The sequence below is a fragment of the Octodon degus genome, unplaced genomic scaffold (assembly GCF_000260255.1).
Source record: "Octodon degus isolate 3935 unplaced genomic scaffold, OctDeg1.0 scaffold00029, whole genome shotgun sequence".
NCBI classification, from domain to species: Eukaryota; Metazoa; Chordata; class Mammalia; order Rodentia; family Octodontidae; genus Octodon; species Octodon degus.
Window position 1 is genome coordinate 6,837,693 of NW_004524605.1, and position 12,621 is coordinate 6,850,313.

Below are 12,621 nucleotides of genomic sequence, written 5' to 3' on the forward strand. Positions count from 1 at the left end.
TATATATATATAGCCAGGGAGATAGCTCAGCGGTCTAAAGTACCTGCTTAGACAAGCACAGGGACTATGGTTTGATCCCCAGCACCACATGCCACACCAGCTCTGCCCCTAGGGTGGGCTGAGCAAGCCACAAATAATAATAACAATAACAATAATAGTAATAATAATAATAAAGGCTGGCCAAATAACTCAGTGGATTAAAGCATCTGCGAGCAGGACAGGAGCCTGGAGTTCGATCCCCAGGTCTGCTGTGCCAGTGCTGGTGCCAGTGGTGGCCCTGCCCCCAGGGCACACTGAGACATCAATTGACACTGGGTATGGTGGTGTGCGCCTGTAATCCCAGCTCTTGGGAGGCTGTAAACAGGCGGATCACTATGAGTCCAATCTAGTAGTGAGACCCTGAACACCCTGTAGACCCTTCCCTAAAATACAAAAAAAAAAAAAAGAAAGAAAGTTCTTCCATACACGGATGCAAAGGCCCCTCTCCGACTGTGGGCTGTCCTGTCTCCTTCAGCCCCACAGAACAAGCCCGCCCCTCTTGACCACACTTGTCAAGGACAGCAGTCACCACATCTTTTCTCTTTTATCCTCCAAACTTCTGTACCAGGCTCATTGTCCCTTGTTCCTTCCAAGACTCCTCACGTGGCCAGGCACAGCGGTGGGAGGGACCCTGGCATCAAGGGATAACTCACTGGGCTGGGCATTCCGTGCCAGGGATTCTTGGTTACCTCATTACTGTCTCGGTAAGTAAGTACTCAACCTTGGTTTCCCATCTGTCAATTGAGAGGTCAGACTTGGTGACATTAGGGGTGGCTGACTGGGTCCATAAAGTGCTCTCATAATATCCTGGGCCAGGCGGGGGTGTAGCACGGTAGCACAGCACACGCTTAGCATGCCCAGCACCTTGGGTTCAATTCCCGGCACCAAAAAACAAAGTAAGTGTTTTGCTGATCTCAGCACACGTCCCTTCCTCTGGGTCCCCATCTTCCCTCTGGATTTAGGCAGCGGCAGCAGCAGAAGGCTACAAAGACAAGTGCTTTACTGGGTTAACAGAGACACAAGACCTCAGCCCCCACCTCGTGGGGTGGGAATGGACTCAAACCAACAGCAACGTGAAGGAGCTGACATGGAGCTTGGCATTGCTTCACGATGGCTCTGAGTCCCAGAGGAGCCCAGGCAGTTTCTGGAACATTCTTCTCCTCACATAGTTGCCCACTTGTCTCCCTCCAGGCTCAAGTGGAAAAATCTCCCTCTTGCCTTCCTATTTGGAAGACACAAGCAAAACAGCCCCAGTATGTGGCTTTGGACCAGTGGAACCCCAGAGAATCCATCAATGAAGGGCTTGTCTGAGACTGAAGGTGAACTACCTAAGAGGAGCCGGCAGGTAGCAGGGGAAAGTCCCCATTTGGATACAATGACAGAGATGTCATGCCAGTGGAGGGGCAGCCTGGGTAGACTTGGAAATGGAACAAGCTTCAGGCTAGGGAGCTAGACAGGCCAGCGTTCCCAAGTCCAGGTCCCTTGTCTGAGCAAGGGACACCACTGCCATCCGTGGCCAGGAGAGGTTCACTCTATGGCTGCTCCGGCTGTCCTGTCTCCTGCCCCCAGCTGCGCAGCATGCTCTCTGCCACCCCATCTGTTTCTAAGCTGCAGTGTTTTATGGTTTCTAAACACTCTCACGTGCACACTGTCCCCTCAGAATCTTGTGACAGCACGGGGAGGCAGGCAGGCTTAGAGGGGTCCGAGTCTCACCCTCCTATGGGAGTGTGAGGCTGAGGCAGAAGCCCTCGCCCTCCGCCATGCTGCACCCAGCTGCCCCTCGTGGGGTTATCACTCAGAAATACGGGTGGGACATGGCTGCACTGACAAAGGTTCTACAGTCTGAGGTACAGGATCTCAGGATAAATCCTGAGGGCATTTCACTGACCTTCTCAAACCAAAAAGCTACAACTCTTGTTGCATAGGTTCTGCTTTACCTTGGTCTTAACCATCCAGTAGAAAAGTATGAAGATGAAATATAGGAAGTAAAGCCATTTTGTTATATTGAGCTGTGGGGGACTCACGTCAATAATTTCTGACATTGCCAATTAAACAGAAGACCCAATGCTATTATGGGCTTCTGCACTCTTTTAGAATATTTTGCTGAGTTTACACACCTATAATATTCAACAACGGAACTTAAAAAAAAATTGGGGTATAACTATGAATGTCCATTTTGTATCTGTGTATTCAAAGTGGTTGGGATAGATATACAGTTACATTCTCTTAATGAATAGAATGATTTTTTCTAATGGTGTTTGTAAGTAGGATCACAAGTCTGCATCTTGTACAGCAATTAACCACTAAGAAGAATATATGCAGTGTATTATTTGTTGAAACTGTACTTTCGATTTGATTTGAAACTGTCTCATTGCTATATGTTTATCAATAAAACTTTGAAAAGGAAAAAAAAAAATACGGGTGGGAGAACCAGGGACGGTTAAGAGCAGAACGCAGTGTCTAGGGGAGGGGCTACTTCCCACAGTTCAGCTTCCACCCAGTGGCGGAGCGACCTCACCAATTCAGAACCCTTCTCAGTGACAGGTGGGGCTGGAAGGGAGGTCAGGGCCGCCTGGAGAATCCAGCTGTCCTCCTGTGCAGCCACCAGATACCTTCTGATGTCCCCCACAACACCCCCAGCCAAAGACACTAGGGCCACCCTGCAAAGCCAGCAGGGTACACCAACGGGCCAGAGCTCAGGGGCAAAAGCCAGCATCTGGATGGCCAGCTGCACTCTTCCACCTGCTGCACCTAGGCCCAGCGTGTCCAGGGAGCCGATCAACTACCTCTGCGTACACCAGTGTCCAGTGAAAACTCCCTCCTCGGTGTCTCACATTGCACGCATTCTTCCCAGAGTGGCTTCATAATCCGGCGCCACTGAAGTCCAGTGGTACAGATGGGAAGATAGGAACCTAGCAAGGAAGGGACCTGCTGATGGACAGCCAGCGCCTCGTGCGAGAATGTCTGGCTTGGGTGAGGACCTAGCGGCCACCCTGCCTCCAACACAGGCCTGTTCTCCAGCTTAGCATCTGCTCCCTCCCAGGTGCCACCTGAACGAGCCCAGTTGGCCTGAACTGTCCCAAGGCGCTGGAAGGGGGTTGCCCTGGGTGGGGAGGGGGTGTTGCCCTTGGCTCGGTGGCCCCTAGACGCAGATGCCTGCACCCCCGCTGCTGCCTGTTCCGTACATCGAGTGCTTTCCTTTAGCTTTTATTTGCTCCAGAGATGGCTGAAAACCTGTCCTTAGCTGCCAGCAGGACCCGAGACCGAGGTCACTTCTCACCCTCTGGAAGGACTCTGGTGATGGAAAAGTACAGCCAGCCCCTTAAAACATAAAGGGCCTCCTTTGGGCTCTCCTGGACACTAAGAAGTCGCTGAGCATCAGGATGGGGCAGGGAGGGGGGTACCTCAGAATCACAGAACTCCAGCCCGCGTGCCTCGGAATCACAGACTCAGCTTCTGCGCTTCCAAACAGACGTTAAATCGTACTGCGTAGAAGGGCGTTCACGGAGCAATGCCATCCGAGGAATTCTCTGTGATGATGAAGATACCCTGCATCTCCTCTGTCTAATACGGCGGCTACTGGCCACAGGCAACTACTGGACCCTGGAGATGTTCCCAGAAGCATGGAATTTTTAACCATTTCATCGTAATTCACAGAAACCCAAATAGCCACATGTGGCTAGTGGGTTCCACAGTAGACAGATGGCTGTAAAGACAGTATAGCCTAAAGGGAAGCCCGTGGACCAGGCCCCAGAGTGCACGGGTTCCAATCCTGTCTCTGCCACTTTGTGAGACCTTGAGGAGTCCGCTTTGCCTCTGTGGGCCTCCATCAGCTCCTCCATCTGTAAAATGGAAAGAATAGCATGCCTACCTAGAAAGGCTCATAGGTGGTGTGCAGGCGAGAGTACACGGGGCAAGCACTGCTGTTAGGAAGAACACCTTAGTGCCCTAATACCCCACAGTGCCCCTCCCTGTTAAGGACCCAGTGTGGGGCTGGGGGTGTAGCTCAAGTGCCTGCCTGGCAAGCACAAGGTCCTGAGTTTGATTCCCGGTAACGAAAAACAGAACCCAGCATGAAAACTAGTTTTTTGTCCGCAGGCCCAGAAGGAAAGGGGAGTTGGGGTAGAACAGAGGAAATCTGGTCCTGCTGGCTGGATGCCAGGCCTGGCAGCTCCCTGGTAGGCGGTGAGGAAAGCCAGCCTGAAGCTGGCTCCTCCGTAGGGTGCTGACGCAAGTCAAGCATCTCCCTCCCACCGTTTGGCTTGGAAACAAGGTTCCAGAAATCGCACATTGTGGTAAACAAGCCCACAGGGAGGAAAACAAGCCTGCAGGAAGCCGTGTTCCGGCAGGGCAGGAGCCAGGGAGAACAGAGGGGGTGGGCAGGGGGCTCCCAGAGGTCAAGTCCAGCCAATGCGGCCATGTAAAGATGCTGGCAATCCTGCTCGTGCTCCAGGATGGGACACAGACCCTCGGAGGTGGCCTCAATCCATGGAAGTCAGGGGTCCCGAGCCCCAGCCCTGGGAGCCAGGCAACCCTGCTCCTGGGCACTGCGTGAGATCCCTGCTCTCGGGCCCACAGCTCCCAGCCTGCCCGTACAACAAGAAGGCTGTTTCATCCTTCAGAGTTATGCGAAGCAGAGAATCTTCTCCCAGAGAAGTTTTCTATGATTTGTTTAAACCTGGGAATGTAACAATTCAATGCATAAGCTTAAAATTAAAAAGCAAAAGTAGGTAAAGCCAGGGGGGCACCCGCCTGTAATCCCAGAGCTCAGAAGGCTGCGGTAGGATTGCTGTGAGCTTGAGGCCAACCCAGCCTGCAAAGTGAGTTCAAAGTCAGCCTGAACTGCTTAGTGAGACCCTGTGTCCAAACAAACACCCCCAAAACAAAACAAAATGTAGCATAGGACTGAGCTGGAGTGTGGGGTTCTGCATGTTTGGAGCCTGGGGCACCCTGGAACATCTCTAGAAATTTCTCCTAGAAATAGTTGAAAACTCCTGGGCAAGGTAGTTCCTAAACTCCCTTTCATTATGTTGCGCCAGCTGGCCTCGAACTCGTGATAGTCCTGCCTCAGGCTTCTTTGTGTTGGGATTGCAGAATAGCTCAGACTCTCAGTCAACTCAGGCAGAAGCTGCCCCTGCTCCTAGTTTCTCTTCTAACAGTGTATTTCTGGTTGGGAGGGAAGATGCTGAGGGAAGCTGCGTGGACAGGAAAGCCGGGGATTGGGGCTGCTCTGGGGCCAACTCCGAGGCCGCTCCTGAGTTCGAGGGTGGAATCAGCCCGGCTGAGACGCCACGTTTCACGGTGGCTAACTGGGTGCAGGGTGGGGCTGTGGACATCCTCCTTGGCGCCCCCTAGGGGCCGACAGCGCATCAGAGTGACCCCAAGCGGAGAGAATAAGAAATGAAACATGGGACAGTACCTAAGAGATACCGGACAGCAAAAAATATGGAGCATGACTGCCTCCTCTTCCCTTCTTTGTGCATGTGGCAGATGTTGGTCTGTCACACGACCTTCACCCCCAAAGTCTGGAGCGGCATCGGGATCCTCAGTACAGTTCCTCTGCCAACGACTCCCAGTGAATTGGCCCTACGAGGCTGCAGGAAAGGCCTTTGCTATGTGCGTTATTCGAGGATTAGAGAGGGAAAACACCTCACTCCAGGTCCTCCAGCCAGCTGGTGTCTGAACCAACCTCACAGGTGTCCCATGAGTCTGCTTTGTTTTTGTCGTCTGGGAAGCCTGGGTTCCAACGCCATGCCCGGCACACAGTGGCCTGGATGGATTCCTAGGTAAGAGGGGCTAACACCAAGCTTCTGAGCAGACCCAGCTCTGGAGAGAGCCACTGTCTCTGTGCCTATTTTCCCTACAACATCGAGGTCTGTGGCTTGACTGGTAAGGACACAGCAAGGGCGCAGAGGAAGCCATCCCCTGGGCAAAGGTGGAGGCTGTGTCTCTAAATGATTCCATCAAGTCACTACTTGCTGGCCCTGGCGCCATGCAGCTCAGCTGGCCCTGGCTTCACAGGTGAGGGTGTGAGGGAGGCAAGGACCTATATTCAGTGTTGGAAGAGTAAGGATCTTCGTTAATGCTGGGCTGGCAAGGAGCCCAGCGCGGCCCTTCCTTTCTCTCCCGCTGTCAGGGCGGAGGCCAGCGACCAGCAAAGAAGCAGCCACTTACTGGCCACGTTTGCTGGGTCTTTGGGCCTAATGACACTGCTGTGTGGGCTGGGACAGGCTGCTGACCTCAAAGAGGAGAGGGCCAGCTGCAGCCTACTTATTATCCACAGGACTGCTGCCCACTAGCCCACGGTGTGTGGACAGTATTCCAACCAGCTGGGGTGGGGGGCAACATGTGGATGGTTCCAAGCACCTGGAGCTTGCTGGGTGACTCCCAGGAATCCTTATCCCTACCTGAGCTTCAGGTTCTCTGTCTCGGAAGCACAGGGGTATCGGGCGGTCTATGGGGCAGTCTATGCACGTTATAGGGCTGCGTCTACGTCATGACTGTGATTCTGTTTGTGCGTGTGTTTGTACACCCGATGGTGTCTGTGTAAGGTGCGTGCATCCAGACTCGGTGTCTGTTGGCTTTGGCCTGTGGGAAACAAGGGTTAAAGTTTTCATCGCATGAAGATGTGCAGGGAGGATGTGTCTGAGTGTCCTGGGACAGGGCGCGACGGCGCATCTGCTCATGTGCGGACGTGTTTATTTTTAGCTGTGCCAGTAGCTGCCCATGGGTGACACTGATGCATATCCCTTGCGTCCCTGGATCTGTGGCTGCCCCCACGTGTCCCCGCATCCTCAGACCCACCCAAGGGACCGCAAATGCTCTCCTTCCCTCCCTCATCTTCCCTATTTATAACTTGGTTTTGGAAGAAAGCTCCGACATGGAGAGCGAGCCACAGCTCTGCTGCAGGCTGTTTGTACAAGTTTGTACAGGTAAGGGCAGATCGTAGCCTGGTGAACAGGCGACCCCAGGGCTGGGGCCCTCGTGGCTTATTTTCTTTTTGCCACAGACAGGAGAAAAAAGTTGTTGACAAGAGGTGGACACCATTCCTCCCAACAAAAGCAGCCTCTTCAGGGTCACAGTCCCACGAGGCTGGAAAGGTGCCATCTGGAGAGCACCAGCTTCGATCTTCCATTCAACAGAGGAGGAAACTGAGCTCAGAGAAGGGCCAGGTCTTTCCCAAGGTCACACACCCTGAGTAAAACCCCACTTCTTTCATATCTATAGACAAAGACCTTGCTATGGGACACTAGGGTGAAATATAAAAGGAATTCCCCAAATCAAAATGAATGTAAAAGAGGCATGGTGGTGTTAGTGAGTTCAGGACCAGCCTAAAGTGCACAGTGAAACTGCCTCAAAAAAAAAAAAAAAACACTCAATAATGGGCAGTTTGGGCCAAAAAGATAACTCAGTGGCTTAAATGCCTGCATGGCAAGCACAAGGTCCTGAGTTCAATCCCTGGTACAAAAAAAAAAAAAAAAAACAAAAAAAAAAAACACCATAAAATAGTAATAGTAGTAATAATAATAATAGTAATAATAGGCAGCTTGGGGGCCAGAGAGATAGTTCGGCAGTCTAAGCATCTGCCTGTCAAGCTCAAGGACTGGGGTTTGATCCCCAGCACTGTATGCCGTGCCAGCCACCAAAACCAGGCATGGTGGTGCACTCCTGTAATCCCAGCACTGGGGAGGCTGAGACAGGAGGATCACTATGAGTCTGAGCTGTGTAGCAGATGCTGAACCAAATAAATTAATAATAATAATAATAATAATAATAATAATAATAGGCAGTTTTATCCACACACACAATGATACAGCTACTGGGGGGGGTAAGAAAAAAAATATTTCAGCAGTTCTTTGGATGCTGTAAATCAATTAGTTCTAAATCCCATCACTTCAGAAAGAAGCACTAGGCTTCTAAAGTGGCCTGCATCACCTCGTCCCAGACCTGCCAGGCCCTGACTTGAGCAGCGGCCGAAGTGTCTGCTCTTTCACAGACCTGGAAACTCGAGCTCAGAAAGCAGAGAATTACTTCAAGGTCAGAGGAGCGTTTCTAGCAGTCAGAACAAAAGCTGATGCCTTCCAACTCCCCTCCAGGGGAGCTAATCACAGCCCTGGGCTTCCTGGGGGCTCGGGATCAGGGACAGAGAGACCTCAAATGTGCTGTGTGGTCGCGCTAGTGGGCCGGTTGGGACACTCAGACTGCGCTGTTCTCTGTGTCCCTCCCCATCAGCGGGCAGGGACCCTGAAAAAGACGTTACCGTGGCAACGCGCATTCCTGGCAGGGTGAGTCACGGCTGGGAAGAGCCCCCGGTGGGCGGGACTTGGAGAAAGTTTTCGAAGCTGATCCCTTCTCGAGGCCTCCTTCGCCCCTCCCCCCAGGCGCGCGGGGCTTTGTCGATGTGGCAGCTGACGGCCCCGCTAGACTCTCCCAACCACTCCCAGCCTGACATTTTTCATCCTGAAAATACGGGCTTGTGTCCCTTCCCCACCCAGATCCCCACGGCACGCCCTCCGGGCTTTTGTGGGAGAGGCATCCCTCTGAAAATAGCTCAGGCCTGAGAGCCCTGCACTCTTCTCCCGTCCTCTCTCTCTTCACTGTGCACACAGTTAGAAGGAACCCGTGGACACCACGAAGCCCACGAAGCCGCGTGAGCCGAGTTAAGAGACCTCCCTTGACACGGTGCGAGGGGACCCCCAAAGGCCCCAAAGGCCAATCCTCTTACTTTACAGCTAGGGAAACCAAAGCCAGGGGAGTTGCTCAGCTAAGATCAGCCTAAGACAGCCTGCGCGCCTGCTTGGGGCTGGCTTCCCTCGGTGGCCGTGAGTGCTTAGGGGTGCAGGAAGGGAAGTCACCCTGGAGGACTACTGCTCAAAGTGCTGTCTCAAATGCAAAACGGGTCCTTACTGAAGAACACATATACCTCTCTTTCCCTTTTCCCCATGTTGGGGAGACACCCCTGCACCCCCTTCCCCTAAGCGTCCTCAGGACCCAGAAGTACAGTCACCAACTCAGAGGGTGAGAAGGGCTGGAAAAGTGGAGAGAACGAACCCCAACCTAACCTCCCACGCCTGGACCTAGTCCTGCGCGGGCTGCACTTCTCAAAACGAAGTGGAAGGTTGCCAACGGTGCCCCGACATGGGCTCTGTCTTACCTCCCCCACTGCCCTTCCAACACATCCCATGCCCACCCTATGCTCAGTCAGACTGAGGCAGGGGGAGGGCTACCCATAGGGTGCCAGGGCACCACCATGCCACTTCTGGCTGCCCGGCGCCAGGGTGGAGAAGCAGGAAGGCATGAGGGGACACTGCACCTTTGCCTTGCAGAGATTATCATGTATGCAAAGTCTCTTCTTAGAAAGCAGCGCCCTGGACTCGGAACCAAGTCTAGAAGAACTTTCTCCCAGACTAGGGCACTGGATGCCTCGGGCCACCACCCAGGGACCATTCCCTGCTGCAAGTGTGACAGGGCTGGCTTCCTGGGAAAGCGGAGACTGCACATTCCCATTCCGAAGGCGGAAGAGGGGAGGAAGGGAGGAGGGGAGGAGGGGGGAGAGAGAGAGAGAGAGAGAGAGAGAGAGAGAGAGAGAGAGAGAGAGAGAGAGATTCCAAGACATAGTGAGATTATTTCCCGAAGACCTGAAAGAGGGATCCACTGTGCGTCCTTCCACCTCCTGAAAAGCAACAGGTGACCAGTGGACTACGACCTTAATTTAAGTGAGGGCACCTAGGTGGACAGAGACAGCATCCCCAGCAGGGCTCCCCTGCCTTTCTGGGGACGCAAGCCGCTGTTTGGAGAGGACCGGCCCAGCGGCCCGCAGACCGTGTACCTACCTCAGAGGCAGGCGGCGGCAGAGCAGTCGGGGCAGTCCAGGCAGTCTGGCGGGGCGCAGGAATGTGGAGGGGTTTAGAGACAGGCAGCAGGAAGCTGCGCAGAGCTCTGGGCTGGGTCTGTCTCCCCTCCAGCCACAGTCCCTCCTCTGCCTCCTCCCCTGTCTCCTCCTTCCCCTGGCCTGCCTCCCCCTCTCCCCAGAGCCAAAGCTATCTTGGTCTCATCTTGGTCTCTTCTTTTTTCTTCTTCTCCCTGCAGTGGGCTGACCTGACCAGACACCCCAAGGCCACCTGCCTGGCCTGCTGCCTAAACAGACACACCCAGCTCCAGGGCTGGAAGGAGCACAGCCTCTCCTCATTCGTGGGGGACAACCAGGCACAGACTCCCCCGGGGGCCCCCAGAATCCTTGGCAAAGTCCTCTCCCATACTGGGCAATGCTGAACAGGCTGCAGCCATGGAGCCTGTGTGTGTGTGACAGACACAAGGCTGAGACTTTGCACAGACAAAACCAGCCGCCACTAGTGATATCATCCTTGGTGACATGGGAGATGGTCCAAAAGGTCCAGTCGAACTCTAGGTAGGCACAGAAGGAATTAAACTTCCAGATAAGGTGTCTGATAATCCTAGCAGCAACATCACTCAAAGTTTATCAGGGACTCTAGACTTACTAGCAAAATGTAGGTTTCATTATTAAGCCAGTTTGGGCATGGAGGGCCAGTCTCTTGCCTAAGATGACTAAAGAAGCCAATTCTACATTTGAATTAGGTTAAGTCCTGGTTTTGTTTTTGTTTGGTACTGGGAATCAAACTCAGGACCTTGTGCTTGCCAAGCAAGCACTGTGTCACTGAGCTACATCACAAACCCTTGTTTTGTTTGTGAGACAAGCTCTCACTCTATAATCCAGACCAGTCTTGAATTTACTGTGTAGCCCAAACTGGTCTCAAACTCGAGGTTCTCCTTCCTCAGCCACCAAAGTGCTGGGATTGCAAGTGTCTGCTGTCTCGCCCAGCCTGGGACATGAACTCCTCAGTGCAACAAGTCTTGGTCTCCTATTACTGCATGCCTACCCCTTTGGGAGGCACAAGGATTAATCCCTGGTTCAAATTGGGGGAAGGTATCTTAGAAGAGGTAGACCTTGGGGCTGGGAAGATGGCTCAGTGGAATAAGTACTTGCCTGGCAAGCGCAAGGTCCTGAGTTCAATCCCCGGTACCACCAAAAAAAAATAAATAAATAAATAATAAAAAGGTCAGTTTATTATCTATGAGTTTATTTAAAATAACTGGGAAAGCTGAATCAAGATTCAGTGTAGCTGATGTCCAAAGAATTATTTATAACACAAAAACAGAGAGAAATGCCTAAATATCTTAAAACAGAATAGCTAAATAAATTATGGAGCTGTATCATAAAACAATATAAAATCCAAAACATTTTCAAATACTATTATAAGGACATGAGAAAACAGCCAAGATACAATGCTAAGGGGAAAAAGAACTAGAATACTAAACAAGACTATTTACATGTTTTTATTCTACATTTGTGAAAAACCAAAAAGATAACAGAATCAAATCCCTTCCATCTTAAAATGATTATCTCAAGTTGGTAGGATTATGCATTTAATTTTCTTCACTAATCCTAGATATAGATAAACTATGTACAATTATTAAATAGAAGTTTGTTTTTAAAATGCTGTGTTTATAAATTAGGATAGAGAAGACTTAGGAATATTCCTGAGATAAATCTTTAAAATATCAAAAATTTAATGTACTGGTGAGCTTGTATTTCTTTTTTTCTTCCTTTTTTCCTAACATATATCATAACTGAGAGGCTCGGCGAGTGTGGGGGAGAGCTTCCTCCAGCTTCCCTGCACCCACGGGACCTCTCCGGACCTAAACCCAGGCAGGCCATGTGAGTGAGATCCACTGCCGCACTGTTAGGACCCCTCCACCCCTCCGGAGCCCCCGCCCCCAAACTCACCCAGTGAGTGAGAACTTCTGCAATGCTCTTGGGACCCCCAGATCCAGCCCAAGCCCAGACCCAGCTAGTATGTGGGACAGTTTCTGCACTACTTTTTGCCCCCTAGGGCAGGGGAACAACAGAGGGGCACCACAGGTTCACTACTGTGCCAGAGGGGCACAACAGGTTCACTGTCAAGGGCTGCAGCAGGAAGGAGCTGACCACAGCTAGACCCAGGCCAGGCATAACTGGATAAACTCGAAATTAATAGACCTGCACCTGAATTTCAGTAAGTGCTAAGATTATAACTGCACCAAAGGTCAGAAGTCAGTGCTGTACAAAATGACAAAAACAAGGAACAAAATGCAATCTCAGGCATTGAGCCCACCCAAAACAAGTGCTGAGGACACTAGCTCAGCTGAAATGAATAAATTCACAGCATCGGAAGTAAAGAAAACAATTCCTGAAATAAAAAAAGAAATCTCTGAATTCATAGCATCTGAAGTAAAAAATCAAATACAGAAACATATGGGGGAAGCCCAATGCCATTCGAGAACAAGTGCAGAGGACACTAGCTCAGCTGCAATGAATGAATTAACAGCATCAGAAGTAAAGAAACAACAACAGAAAGGTTTGGAGGAACTCAGAGAAGAATTAATTTCTGATATAAAAAAAGAAATCTCTGAAGTCATACAATCTGAAGAAAAGAATTGAATACAGAAACATAGGGAGGAAACCCAATCTGAAAAAAAAAAAAAAAAAAAAAAAAGAAAAAGAAAAGAAAAGAAATGAAATGA

At 51.2% G+C, this 12,621-nt stretch overlaps 1 protein-coding gene across 2 annotated transcripts in view; it reads right to left on the reverse strand.

The window, feature by feature from the left end:
* Sparc (secreted protein acidic and cysteine rich) overlaps positions 1–9,896 on the reverse strand; it is a 23,121-nt gene extending 13,225 nt beyond the window's left edge. For both annotated transcript variants that reach the window (XM_023713171.1, XM_023713170.1), the window contains exon 1: positions 9,873–9,896. The gene's annotated coding sequence lies outside the window, so the exon portion shown is untranslated. The remainder of the gene's footprint in view (positions 1–9,872) is intronic.
* Between the last annotated feature and the right edge of the window lie 2,725 nt (positions 9,897–12,621).